Raw genomic sequence first — 15664 nt, 5'->3', positions numbered from 1 at the left:
GGAGAAATATCAATAACCTCAGATATGCAAATGACACCACACTTATGGCAGAAAATGAAGAGGAGCTAAAAAGCCTCTTGATGAAAGTGAAAGAGGAGAGTGAAAAAGTTGGCTTAAATCTCAACATTCAGAAAACGAAAATCATGGCATCTGGTCCCATCACTTCATGGCAAATAGATGGGGAAACAGTGGAAACAGTGTCAGACTTTATTTTCTGGGCTCCAAAATCACTGCAGATGGTGACTGCAAACATGAAATTAAAAGACGTTTACTCCTTGGAAGAAACGTTATGACCAACCTACATAGTATATTCAAAAGCAGAGACATTACTTTGCCGACAAAGGTCTGTCTAGTCAAGGCTACGGTTTCTCCTGTGGTCATGTATGGATGTGAAAGTTGGACTGTGAAGAAGGCTGAGCACCGAAGAATTGATGCTTTTGAACTGTGGTGCTGCAGAAGACTCTTGAGAGTCCCTGGGACTGCAAGTAAATCCAACCAGTCCATTCCGAAGGAGATCAACCCTGGATTTCTTTGGAAGGAATGATGCTAAAGCTGAAGCTCCTCTACTTTGGCCACCTCATGTGAAGAGTTGACTCATTGGAAAAGACTCTAATGCTGGGACAGATTGGGGGCAGGAGGAGAAGAGGAAGACCCAGGATGAGATGGCTGGATGGCATCACTGACTCGATGGATGTGAGTCTGAGTGAACTCCGGGAGATGGTGATGGACAGGGAGGCCTGGCGTGCTGCGATTCATGGGGTCGCAAAGAGTCAGACACAACTGAGCGACTGAACTGAACTGAACTGAACTGAGGTCTGATGAGGTCTTTACACCTCCAGACATTCTTTGGATTTACTAGAGAGTATATAACTCCATTGCTAACACTAGCAAGGGGGTACGCTTTGCCCCCATCTGATGCCTATGTCAGAAGCTTTCTCTATCTCCTTTATACTTTAATAAAACTTTATTACACAAAAGCTCTGAGCGATCAAGCCTCGTCTCTGGCCCAGGATTGAATTTTTCTCCTCCGGGGTCCAAGAATCCCAGCGTCGTGATTCAACAGCAACCTTTCAGAGGGAAAATAACAAGATGAAATAAAGCCATTTATGACAAGCTCACAGTTATAGTGAATAACTAAAGCTTTTCCTCTAATCATGAACAAGACAAAAATGCCCACTTCTGCCAGTTTATTCAATACAGTGTTGGACGTCCTAGCCAGAGAAATTAGGAAAGAAAAAGAAAAATTAAAATCATCCCATTAAAAATGAAGAAGCAAAACTGTCACTATTTTCAGATGATGGAATATTATTTATCAAATACTCTAAGGAAGGATCAATCAAGATGATGGTAAGAAAATGTGGAACTCACCATAAAAACATCAAAAATACATCTACATGGAGAATAATTCTCGATGAAACATAACAGGAAATTGGATGAAAGTTTCCAATACAACCAAGACAATCAGGAAGAAACATAGGTAACCAAGCAGGAAGGGAAGAAAAACACTCTTGTTTACATTAGTGCTTTGGAAGACACTCAGAAGAAAAGGGAAAATACACAGCTGGACACCCACTCTGGGGAGGGATTCCTAAGACCCACAGATTGAATTCCTACTCCTAGGGTCTGATCCAGGGGAGACAAAGCTCTTGGCTGGTGGATGGACTACTGGGACAAACAGATAAGCAGTGGGAAGGTTGGACTTTGCTCATGAGAACAGTATGTGCTGGCCTGTTCCTGAGGCAGAGGGTAGAGAATCCTATTCTACCAGCTGCTGATGTTCTCATGATCACCTTAGAACATGCCCCATTCCTAGCAAATATTCTGGTACTGTTCACTCCATGCCAAGGTGTGGCATTGAACCTGGAGCAATGACAGCCAGAGATAAGACCTGACTGTGGAAGGCAGAAGTAACCTGGTCTTAGGGTAGAACTTGGGTGGGGCAGAAAGAGCAGCTATGCTTGGTGCTTACTCAGCAGGCATCAGAAGCAGCCCAGATCTCTGGTAGCAGCCACTCCATGACATCTTGTCCCTCAGTACACGCTAAGAGATCACAAAGGCCCTGTGGCTCCACAACTGTGCAGGAATGGCAGAAACTAGGGGCAGTGATCAGCTGTGAAGATCAAAGAGGGCCTGGAACAGGCTGAGTCTGTGCAGAGTGAAAGAAGTAAATATGGGTGCCTGCCCATGCAGAGCACCTGCAGACCTGTCTGCAGACGATGCAAGTGAAGAGCCCCCAAACGCCCCAACTTGCTTCAGCACTTTACCCACTCTGGGGCAAGGGATCTGGTAAAGGGAGAGAAGAAAACACACTCAGAGGAAATAGAGCCAATTGGCCCCAACCCAATACAATAAGAGTATGGGGCTTTAACACCTCAATTACATCAATGGTCTTCATTGGTTCAGTAGACTAACTCTGCTCCATATATATCTATAGTACAATGCATCCCAAAGTAGCAGAATATACACTCTTTTTAAGTATCAGTTCAGTTCATGTCAGTTCAGTCGCTAAGTCGTGTCCAACTCTTTGCGACCCCATGAATTGCAGCATGCCAGGCCTCCCAGTCCATCACCAATTCCTGGAGTTCACCCAAACTCACGTCCATTGAGTCGGTGATGCCATCCAGCCATCTCATCCTCTGTCATCCCCTTCTCCTCCTGCCCCTAATCCCTCCCAACATCAGAGTCTTTTCCAGTGAGTCAACTCTTCGCATGAGGTGGCCAAAGTATTGGCGTTTCAGCTTTAGCATCAGTCCTTCCAAAGAACACCCAGGACTGATCTCCTTTAGAATGGACTGGTTGGATCTCCTTGCAGTCCAAGGGACTCTCAAGAGTCTTCTCCAACACCACAGTTCAAAAGCAGCAATTCTTCAGCACTCAGCATGCTAGGCCACAAACAAATCCCTATGAATTTGAGAAGCCAGAAAATATAGAAAGCTTTTTCTCTTATCACAACAGTATGAAACTAAAAGTAAATTGCAGAAAGAAAATGGGAAACAGCATGAGGGACTAAATATGCTACCAAAAAAAAAAATTGGTCAGTGAAGATCTCAGGGAGAAAATTGGAAAATACCTTGAGACTAATGAAAATGGAAATGCATTACTCTAAACTATATGGGATGCAGCAAAATCAGTTTGAAAAGTTCATAGTGATAAAAACTTCCTCAAAAAACAAGAAAACTCTCAAATAAATAACCTCCCTCCTAAAGTAGCTATAAAAATAAGAAATATAAAAGCCCAAAGTTAGCAGAAGGCAGGAAATAAAGGACAGAAATAATAGAAAAGATCAATGAAATCAAGATTTTTTAAAGATAATAAAGTTGATAAGCCTATAGCCAGGCTCACCAAGAAGAAAAGAGGTAAGTCACATAAACAAAATTAAGAAATGAAAGAAGGTAAATGAAAACCAAATTGCACAGAGATACAATTTGTCATAAAAGTACAATATGAACAGCTATATGCCAACATATTAGCAGCAGCAGCAGAAGAAGAAAGTGTGAATTTCTAGAACATACAACCTGCCAAGACTTGATCAAAATAAAACACACATCTTGAACAGATCAATCACTAGTAATGGTACTGAATTTGTAATTTTAAAAAAACCCTCTAAGCAACAGAAGTCCAGAGGTCATACCTGCCCTTATCAAACTTTCTTGCCTGGCGAATCCCATGGTCTGAGGAATCTGGCAGGCTACAGTCCATAGCGTCTCAAAGAGTTGAACATGACTGAAGCGACTTAGCATGCATGCATGCACACACAAGTTGGACTTAATAGATGTTGGACATTGACTGCAAAAACAGCAGTATATACATTCTTTTCTAGTGCACATGGAACAGAGCAAGTGCTAGGCTGCAAAACTCGTGTCAACAAATTTAGGAGGATAGAAATGATGTCAAATTTTTTTATACCAACAGTATAAAACTAGAAATTAATTTTAAGAAGAAATATTAGAAAAAAAAACATATGGAGAGTAAACAATATGCTACTGAGAAAACATAGGGTCAATGAAGAAATCAAAGAGGAAAACAGAAACTAACTTGAAGCAAGTGAAAATAAAGGTACAACCTCCCTAAGTCTATGGCATGCAACAAAAGAAGTTTTTAGAGTCGAGCAATACAGGCCTACCTTAGGAAACGAGAGGAATCTTAATGAACAACCTAACCTACTATCTACAGGAATTGGGAGGGAAGAAGAAAATAATAAAGATCAAAGAGGAAATAATAAGAGAAATACCAAAATCTTCACAGAAAATATTAATGAAACCAAGAGCTAAGTTTTTGAAAAAATAAACATAATTCAAAACCAGTTTAAGAAAGAAAAAAGAAAGAACACAACAACAAAATAAAAAATGAAAGAGGAGAAATTATAACTGATATCATAGAGCTTAAAAAATCATAGAGAATACCACAAACAGTTATGTGTAAACAAATTGAACGGAGAGAAGAAATGAATCAATTTATAGAAATTGATCATCCAACACTGAATCAGTAAGAAACAGACAGTCTGAGCAGACTGATCGCTAGTGGTAGAGTGTAACTGAAACAGTAAACAACACCGTCCCAGCAAATCAAAGTCCAGGACTGACAGCTTCATCCAACACCGAATCAGGAAGGAGCAGACAGTCTGAGCAGACTGATCGCTAGTGGTAGAGTGTAACTGAAACAGTAAACAACACCGTCCCAGCAAATCAAAGTCTAGGACAGACAGCTTCAAAGGGGAGTTCAACCAAACAATGTACACTGTACCATACAAGGTAAATAGTGATGTAAACTGGTGAAGTCACCATGGAAAATAGTATGGAAATTCCTCAAGAAATTTAAAATAGAACTATCATATTATTCAGCAATTTCATTTCTGGGCATTTATCTGAAGAAAATGAAAACACTAATTAAAAAATATATGCACTGCTACGTTCACTGTAGCTGATATTTACAGTATTATTTACAGTAGCTGATGTATGTAAGCAACCTAAGTTCCCACCAATAGATGACTGGAGAAAGATATGGTGTGTGTGTGTGTATTACTCAGTCATAAAAAAAAAATGAAATCTTGCCATTTGTGATAACCTAGATGGACCAGAGGGATGCTAACTGACAAAAGTCAGAGAAAGATAAATATTTTATTAGTTCATTTACGTGAGGAATCCAAAAACAAAAATATAGACAAATAGAACAGAACAGAAACACATTTATATTTACAAAGAACAAATAAGTGACTGACAGAAGAAGAGGTTCAAAGAAGAGAAATGGTGAGGGTACAAATTTCTGCTTGGAAAATAGATGTCATACATATGGACATTTATTCTGGTTGGAGTCACAGGTATGAAATTGTACAACGTGAGGAATATAGTCAATAATTAGGTAATATCTCTGTATTACTGATTGTAATGAACTTAACTTTGGGATAATTTTGAAATGTCTAGATATACCAAATCACTGTTTTGCATAACAGGTACTAATATAGTGTTCAGCTCAATTATACTTCAAAAACAAACAAAATCTCATAGAAAAAGAGAACAGATTTGTACTTGCCAGAGGTGGGGAGTAAGTGGAGGGGGAAATTAGACATAGGCAGTCAAAAGGAGCAAATTTTCAGTTTCAAGATAAATACAAACTCTGGATGTAATGTACAATATGATAACTATACTGAACACTACTTCTCTGGTGGCTCAGATGGTAAAGAATCTGCCCACAATGCAGATCTGGGTTCGATCCCTGGGTTGGAAAGATGCCCTACAGAAGGGAAAGGCTATCCGCTCCAGTATTCTTGCTTGGAGAATTCCATAGACAGAGGAGCCTGGAGAGTTAAATCTATGGGGTCTCAGAGTTGGACATGACCTAGCGACTGAGCACACCGAGCACGTGAGCTGACTGAGAGTCTCACCAGAAGCCCAAGAAGCCTGTGTCCCTCTACCTTCTTCCTCAGTCCTACACCAAGTTGCTAGGTCTCCCAATAAGAAGCTTGTCCATGAAAGGGGTTGGACTACATACTTTCCCAGCTTCCAGTCATCTTACCTCCATGTGCTGACCGTGATTCTCCCCTTTGGGACACTGATGGGCCCGTGAACATCCTCAGCTACCGGGAAGTACCAAGAACAAAGAGTGTGGTTGAAAAAAACCCACAAAATTTGAGAAACAATCAAGAACCCAGGCTGAGCTGATTAGTGAGTCTCACCTTCAATGTGAAATGACTCTGTCAAGACTGGGAGAGGTGGCTATCTTATCTATTGTGCAAAACCAACAGAGAGAGTGAGGGAAATTAAATAAACAGAGGACAGTGTTCCAAACAAACAAACAAACAAAAGATTAGAAACAGTCCTTATTCTTATGAACAGAAGTGATTTACATGATACAGAGTTTGAAATAATTGTTAAAAACATGTTCACCAAGATCAGGAGAACAATACATATACAAAACAGGAATTTCAATGAAGAGATAGGAAAAAAATTATTTTTAAGCACCAAACAGAAGCCATAAATCTGAACCGTACAGCACCTGGACTGAAAAATCAACCGAGAGATTCGACAATGGACTAGTGGAAGGGAGAATCAGAAAACTTGAGGACAAAACTGTGGAATTCACCTCCTCAGAGAGAAAGAAGAAAAATTAAAAGAGTGGAGTTAAGCACACGAAATTAAGGGGCACCATCAAGTGGACCTACGATATGAATTATAAGGGAGAAAGGACAAGAGGCAGAGCAAGGGGCAGAAAGTTAATTCAGAGAAACAATACCCAGCAAAACTGTCATTCAGAATTGAAGGAGACATTGAATTTTCCAAACAAGCAAATGTTCATCACCATTAGATCAGTCTAATAGGAAATGTTAAAAGGAGTTCTACAAGCTGAAATGAAAAGATGCTAATTAGGAAAAGGAAAATATATCCAAGTATAAAACTCCCTGGGACAGATAAGTACACAGTTAAAATCAGAAAACTCTAATGTTGAAACGGTGGTGAGTAAAGCATTTATATAATATATCACATATGACTCACATATCACTTATAAATTCAGATGAAGGTCAAAACATTAAAATATCAAAATAATGATAACTGCAAGATGGACTAAAGGAGACATGCTCGAAGAATTAGATGAAAATATGATTTTCATTTATTCATCTAAGTTAAAAGAGACACTCAATGAATAGCTACAAATTATTTTTAAAAAGGAAACTAATATAAATCCTAGAATTGAAAACTATAATTATTAAAATGAAAAATAGGTTCAATATCACACTTGAGATGGAAGCAGAAAGAATCCATAACCTTGAAGATGAATTCAGGAAATCAATGTAAAAAACAAAGAGAAAAAATGTTGAGGGGAAACGATCTACGGCATCCATTCAGCACACCATCAAATGTGGAAGGAAAGAGACTCTGAGAAAGAAGGGAGAGGAAAGGGGACAGAATAAAATTACTTGTAGACATATGGCTGAAAGTTTATAAAATTTTGATGAAAACCACTCTCCAGATTCAGAGTTTACCTCTAGAAAAATGAAAGGAAACAGATCCACTCTAAGACACATCTTGGTCAAGCTGTGGAAAAACAAAGGAAAAAAAGTAGCCGGAGAAAAACTGTTCTCCATATATGCTGCTGCTGCTGCTGCTAAGTCACTTCAGTCGTGGCTCTGTGTGACCCCATAGGGGGCAGCCTACCAAGCTCCTCTGTCCATGGGACTCTCCAGGCAGGAACACTGGAGTGGACTGCCATTTCCTTCTCCTCTCCATATATGAAGAGACCACAATAAGATTAATCACTGACTTCCAGTCAGAAACGGCAGAGGGAAGGCTGTGAGATGCCACATTAAAAGATCTGAAGGAAAAAATTGTCACCCAAGGATTCCATGTCTATTAAATCAGAAAAGATGGCAAAATAAAAATATTCCCAGATAAACAGAGGCTGGGAGAACTGACTGCTAGCAGTCCAACATATAAAAAATACTGAAAGATAACATTTGAACTGAAAACAAAACAAAACAAAACAAAACTTGGTTCTTAGATTTGAAAACACTGGGCTGATTTGTTTAAAGGATGTTTGTGTATCTGTACAGTGTTCCAAAACTTTTTGTTCAGTGTACTGAGTTCAGAAAACAAGGATGCTGGAAACTTATGAAAAATTTACTCTGAAGGTTTAATTTGCTTTATATTTCACAGCCTTGGAAATTTCAAAAATTTTTTACTAACTTTTAATTCCTGGTAGTTGAATATAGTCAAAATTAACTGAAATTTTTAAAAAAATATCATAAAATTTAAAATACCTGGGATTAATCAAAGTTACAGGGAGAACTCCAGATTTTTTAAAGTATTGATGGGGACTCAAGCAGTGATATCAAAGGAACCTGGAATTCTCTGAGTCCTAGGGAGAAAGAGGCAACACTTGACTAATGTCTCTTAACAGGATGAGAAGGTAGGATGGGAAGGCTCAGAGAAGGGAGATGCATGAGGCTGCAGGGCTGGATGGTTAGGGAGGGGCTACAGTCCAGCCTCCTCCTCTGCTACTCCCTCTTACTCCCAAAGGCCCTTTGTGACCAGACCACAGCTCTGTGATGTGAGCCTAGTACTTTAGTCCCCAAGTGCACACCCTGTACTCAGTTGCCTGAGGGCAGCAGTGTGATACAGATGAAGGAAAATCCTCTCCTTTATCTGAAAAGTACTTTTGATATTTGGCTGAACTCCAGCTCCCCTTTTTGGGCGATCGATACCATCCTCGCCTTTCTGTGTGGACTGGGGCTCTTTTTCCTGATCCTTCCCTACCTGGAGAATAACCCATCCTTTCCTCCCCTTAGGAAACATGGAAACATCAGAAAGGTAAGGAACCCTTGGTCCAGACTCACAAGCATATGAAATCTTTTTTATTATGATTTCTACTTTTCTGAATCAACCAGAGATTCTTGCGGTGGGAAAGAACAGGACATCTATTTTCAGGGAAAAATAGAATATCATGCCTCTAGGGACAAACCAGGCTGGGCAGGAGATATAGTGAACACTAGGATTTCTACCCAAAGATCTCAGATCAGGCGTCCAGGTGTGGCAGGGGCTCCAGGGCATATCCCAAACAAAGTGACCAGGGGTTGAGGATTGGATACTTAGTTCAATCTCAGGAGAGGACAGGACTCTCTAAGCACTAGTTCAGCAGCTGTGAACAGTGTCTCAGGGCTGATCTTCTGGCAATGCTGAAGCCCCAAGAACCTCAGAGCAGGGGCTGGTATCAAGAAGCAGAGATCTACCTGATGGAGCTAAGATTCACCCACAGTCTGAGAATGCGTGTGTTTCTTGAGCAGAGGAACAGTGACAAAAGAAGTACCTCTCACATAGAAAATCATCTTTTGTTCTTTGTAGGGAACAAGGTATAAAGAAGGTTGAGAAGTGCTTGCAAACGAGATGTTCTGCCCAGTGTAGGGAACTAGGTTTAAGGAAGGTTGAGAAGTGCTTGCAAACGAGACTCTCAACCTGAGCTGAACATTCTTGCAAACAAGATGTTCAGCTAAGAATCCTGTTTGTTCCCGTGGGAAAAGAACATTTCTTGCACACAAGGATGTTTCTCTGATTCCTCAAAAGGAACAGACCCTGGGACAAAACGGATTCTAAGTTGATAAGGAAGTTCCCCAAAACAAAGTCTTAGCTGCAGTAAATAAGTCAAGGTAAAGGTTATCTCGACCTGCGCCTGCGCACTGTATAGTCTCTGAATCATAGTGCTTGGCAGCTTGCCCTGTAGGTTGTTGTGCAAGGGATATAAAATAAAGCAGCTGTAAGAAGCAAGTGTTAAAATATAAAGATTCAAACCACTCTGCAGTATTGGTGTTTCATTCTGTCACCGGCAGTTCTTCAAAGAAGGAAAACAGAAAATATTTTATCCACTTTAAAAATGAGTGAAAGGAAAGAAACATCACAGAGCTCTGTCCGTGAAATGTAGAAAGTCATATTATGTATGGACACTAGTGCCTGATGCTTGTCTAGACAGGGGAGACTGAGATTTGGGTCTTAAGCTGCCCTTTTTTCTCTCTCTCTCAGCATCAAATGGAAAGAAGGGGAAGAAGCAGGAGCAGCAAGAGAAATGGAGCTTTGAAAGGTGAGTTCTGACATCCAGCCATGAGTGCCCCCAGAGTTGGTCCCCACCTCTCTGGCCATGAGGCCCAGCTCCACGGACTCGGAGGGGGCCAGTGGCTGGACTTCTTCCGTGAGAAACAGAGCCCCCAGGGAGGCTTCTGAGAAGGACAACAGAATCCAGATACTTCCCAGATTCTGTGTGTAGAATGTAGCTGTGAGGGGCCTGAAAAAGACTCTGTACCAAAGGGGCGTGTGGGCTGTATTGGACTAATAGCACCTGGACTGGGAGGGGTGAGCCCTCCAGTACACATAGCACACATGGTTTAACTTTGCTCAGATTCAACTGCAGACTGATGCCTGCCCATTTCCCCTACAGGTAGGTTGTGAGGGCAGCAAGGAGTAAAGGATATGGAAAATTTGAGTGATAAACCCTTTCACGAGCTTCACCATCACTGTCAGGGGTCATGTGGTATTGGACACTGGTGCTTGGGCTCCAGTCTCCCAATGGTGCCCCTGAAAGAGACGGTGCACTCAGCTTCCTGTAAGACCCCTAGGCTCCTATCTTCACCACCATGACCCAGTCTGCTGATTTCCAGCTTGCAGAGATTGCCTGGAAGCACTGGAAGAGGTCTGGGACCTGACTTCACTTCTGCAAAGGTAGAGAATCTACCCTTTCTTTCTAGGGGGTTCTTCTAGAGCCTATGGTGTGAGCCCAGGGATACTGGCAGCCTGGGGCTGAGCTGGGAGGAGGATTCCCGGGGGGGTGGTATGGCTATCACCCTGAGGTGAGGAACAGCAGGAGCATTGTGAAGTCAGTACTGGGGCCATGCAGGGCTGTGGGGTGCAGCTGCCCACCCCTGCCTGGCCTGTCTGGTCCTCCTGGCCTGGCAGCTCCTGGCTGAAGCTTGGTTCTTCATGTCTCCTGCAGACATCTAGGGAAGTTCCCTGACAAGGGCAGCTTTCATCAGGTCTCATGTCAAGATTCACCTGGTAAGGTTTGCAAAGCAGTTTCTGCTGGAGCCCACCAACCATGCAGGGAAGAGGCAGCTCCCACCATTTCCCCAGCTCCTCTGACCAAGCAGCCTCTACCATGGGCTTCTACCATTTCTCCAGGCTCAGTTTCCACTTACTCAGAGTCATACCTGAGTGCCTCTCCAACACCAGAGCATTTATTTCCCCTGGACAGCCTTTCACCCTGGCCACTGGCTCTTTCCCCTTCCCCACCAAGGCCCCCTCATGGGAGAGCCTGCTCTCCACCTCCAGCACCCTGCTCTGCCCCAAAACCATCAGGCTCCATGATGAGTCTCACTCAGGGTGACTCTACGGCACTCGCACTGGGCACCATCCAACACAGGTCATCTCCACACTCCCCTGGCCTGGCCTGGTGGCAGGAAGCAGCCAAAGCTTGGAGCTTCTCCACCTTGACACACTTAGAGTCCCAGAAAGAAAGCCTTCCCCTCTCCCCACCAGAGGCTTCATTCTTGGGAGATCCCAGAAACAGGCAGATAGAGGCTGGTAGCCTCGCTTTTATCAACCCTGATGTCCAGGAGCTGCTGGAAATACTAATCACCAAGAGAGTGGAACTTAAGTTTTGGAAAGAGAAAGAGGAGGAGGAGGCAGGCTACCACCTGAATTCTTCAGGGAAGAGGATCGAGTCACTGGGTCACAAACAGGACACCTTGGGTCACCAACACTTCCGGAACATAAAAGGCAAACATGAACAGCTGCTTGGTCCTGAGAAGCCCCGATATCCTGACACTTTGGGGGACTGTCTACAGAAGACATGCAGCCAGCTCTTCTGGGGTCTCCCCTTTCTGCACAGTGAGTCTCTTGTAGCTGCTGTCACACTACCTGGGTCAGCTCAAGAGTTATGCCCTGTCTTATTTAATGAACACTCTAAAGCCAGACCATTCCATCTTCCAGCTAAAGTAACTTCAAAACTGTCATTGGCCAAGCACTTGACCCACCCTGTCACCCAGGCTCAACCTCAATCCTTGACTCCAACCATGCCCCAGTTGCAGCCATCACATCTGGGTCACATGGAGACCCAGGCCCAACCCCTACCCTTGACTCCAATCATGCCACAATGTCAACCATCATCTGAAGTTTCCATGGAGACCCAGTCCAGTGCCCAAATCTTGGCTTCAACCATGCCTCACTCTCAACCACCAACTTGGGCTCACATGAAGACCCAGGTTCTACCCCTACTCCAGACTCCATCCATGTCCCAGTGTCAACCACCACAACCTCAAGCTCACGTGGAGATTCAGGACCAGTCCCTTCCTTGGACTCCAAACATACCCCAGTTTCAACCACCACCTCGAACTCACATGGAGACCCAGGTCGAATCCCAACTCTTGGCTCAAACCATGCCTCACATTCAAGTACCACTTCAGGCCCACGTGGAGACCCAGGTTCCACCCCTACTCCAGACTCCATCCATGTCCCAGTATCAACCGCCACAACCTCGAACTCACATGGAGACCTGGGTCCAATCCCAACTCCTGGCTCAAACCATGCCTCAATTTCAAGCACCACTTCGGGCTCACATGGAGACCCAGGTTCCACCCCTACTCTGGACTCCATCCATGTCCCAGTGTCAACCACCACAACCTCAGGCTCACATGGAGACCCAGGTCCAACACCTACGCTGGACTCCAAACATGCCCCAGTTTCAACCACCTGTTTGGGCTCACATGAAGACCCAGGCCCAACCCCTTCCTTGGGGAGGTAGAGGTCAGGCAACCATGCCTCAATGTCCACCAACATCTAAGATTTCCATGGAGGTCCAGGACCACCAACAACCCTCAACTCCAACCATGCCCCAGTTTCAACCACCTCCTCGGGCTCACATGGAGATCCAAGCCCAACCGATACCCTTGAATCTAAACATCCCTCTCTGTCAGCCATCTTCTCGGGCTCATATGGAGATCCAGGCCAGACCCCAATCCTTGACTCCAGTCATACCCCTATATCATCCACGACCTCAGGCTCAGTTCGAAACAACTGTCCATCCATCAGCCTCTCGCTCAGTCCAGTCATCATCATCTCAACACCAGATTGGGTCCATTGAAACATCTTGCCCTACAGTCCAAAATAAGGCATCGTCTTTCAGTTCAAATGCAATTGAAAACCTGGAAAGTCACTTTCGGAAAAAACAACTAGAAAGAGAGAGAACTCTACCCTCTTCAGTTAAAAACTCTCAGCAAGTCTTTAGCCAGGTCAGTCCCAACCTACCCCAGGAGACCAGGTCTTCCCAGGCTAACAGCTCTGTCTCCGTCCTTCCTGGGTATTTGATCAGCCCTGAGGTGCAGGAGAAACTGGAGCACCACATTTCCCAAAGGTTCACGCAGCAACAGAGTGGCCTGTTGAACAGAATCCAAGCATCTCAGAAACTGATGCAGCCTCAGGATCGATACCCAAGGCCTTGTCAGGCACAGGGCAGGGAGGGGCCCTCAAGATGCTCTGCAGGTCTAGGCAAAAGGAGACAGGATGCACAAAAGATGAGGTCCAAGTGCCCAGCACAAATCGTACCAGGGAGAGACCTGCGCCATGATGTAGGGCAGAGTGTGGGGAAGATCACTAAACATCTGTACATGTTCTCAGCCAACCCTCCAGTGGAGGATCCGAGAGCAAAATCTGAGTCAGAAAGAGTGTTGAGCCCAGACAAGAAGCATCCAGCAGTCTCAAGCGTCCTTACAGAGAGGAAGGGAGAGCAAATCTGTGAGAGAGAGATCCCTGTGAAAGTCTATCATTCGAGGCTTGCTGGCAACCTTGTTTTAGACATTCTGGGAGAGACAAATGGTCCCATGAAAACAGAAAGTACACAGTCCTCTCAGGATGGGAAAGCCTCCATGATCCCCTCCCATGAGTCTCTTGCCCTCAGTCCGTATACCGAGCAGGAGCTGGAAGCACATACAATGAGGTTTCGGGTGAGGCACAGGTGGAGCCTACTCTTCAAAGTCCTTAAGTTCATATTTTGCTTGAAGCTGAAAAAGGTTCAAAGGCCCACATTGAAGGCCACCTGTGAATCTGGAGACCACTCAGCCCCATTAACCAAGGGCTTGGGAAAACCTCCTCAGCCCCACGCAGGAGAGAAACTGATAACAACAGAGGCAGTTGCCCCACTGGAGAGTCCCCTCCCTGTCCCCTCATGGGCGACTAAGAAAACCTGCGGGTACCTGGGAGGACCCACACCTGGTGACACCCATAAGCCCTCAGATGTCCATCTGACTGGACAGGAAAACAAACCATCTTCTCCGGCCCCCAAATACAACTTTGTGAGCAGAATGTGGCACAGTGAGTCTGTTGTGGAAACTGAGAAAGGTGGCCTGGAGCCAAGTCCAAGTTCAGCAATGGCCAGCAGTGAGCCACAGAAGAAAACTAGGGGGCAGGCCTCCCCAGAATCTTGCTCTAATGTGATAGTTGTGGACCTCGATGAATGTTCCCCATCTTCCAGGGCCCAAGAGGTTGTGGAAGGAGACTCAGCTGGGAAGGGCACCAGGGAACCTAGTGTGCAGGTCAAATCCCTAGACATTAATATGGATTTCAGGAGATTACGGTCTCCAAGGTGCAATAAAAGCCCCTCATTGAATACAAAATCTGTTGCCTCAAATACAGAAGATCTACTCTTTGAGAGACAGTTTCTTAAGCTTGAGTCTCAAGGGTTCACTGACCAGCAGGATCACGCTCAAGGCCAAGCCACCAGTGTGCTCCTTCAAGACTGTGAAACTGGTGTGCTTCTTCAAGACTGTGCCACTGATACACTTCTCAAAGACTGTCACTCAAATATGTTTCTTGCTGCAAACATCTTGGCTTCTCAGCAATCTCTGCCCTATCAGATCTTATCCAGTGGAGACAAATCCAATTCCTCAGAACTCTATGATGCTACATCAAGTGAAGGGAGCAGCCAGGGGCAGCAGGTGGACATGAAACAACAGCTCAAATATAAGAGCCAAGGCAAGAAGTCTGTCCCCAAGGATGGGAGAGAGAAATACACAAGGCCCAAATTAAGACAGATTCAAAAAGGACTGGCAGAACGGAGGGCTTACCAACCCCAAGGGATGAGCCATCCTGGCCAGAAAAAAGAATCAACAGAGTCCCTAAAAAGTAAGTTTCGACAGAAGAGACAGGTTCTGTCAGAAAGCCACTTCAAAGAAAGGATTAAGCTCCTTCTGCAGTGGATTTTCCCCAATAAATGCAAAGAACCAGAAGAGCCCCTGCAAAAAGGCAAGCCTGAAACAGTCAGTGTCAAGAGCCAAGAATCAATCAAAAGCAAATCCACCATGGACAGCAGGGCTGTTGAGGCTCAGACTGTCATAACAGCTGTTGGACAGATCCTAAAAGAGAAGATGGTGTTTCACCATGGACCTCATGCCACGGAGTTAAATTGGTACCAAGCAGAATTCCAAGACCCAATAGGTCCACATTACTGCCACCACAGAATTCTCTCCTACCAAGAACAAAGGAGAATGAGGAGAGATACACCCCGTTATCACCAAGCTACCCCGATGTGCCATAGCTTTTCAAATAAGGGTAAGTGGACCAGTTCCAGGGACAGCAAGTGGGCCTTCTCACCCAGGGATCCAGGTCCCCCTCCAGGCAGAGCTTGCCAACTTGGATCA

The sequence above is a fragment of the Capricornis sumatraensis genome, chromosome 6 (assembly GCF_032405125.1).
Source record: "Capricornis sumatraensis isolate serow.1 chromosome 6, serow.2, whole genome shotgun sequence".
NCBI classification, from domain to species: Eukaryota; Metazoa; Chordata; class Mammalia; order Artiodactyla; family Bovidae; genus Capricornis; species Capricornis sumatraensis.
Note: the sequence above shows the minus strand (reverse complement) of the source record.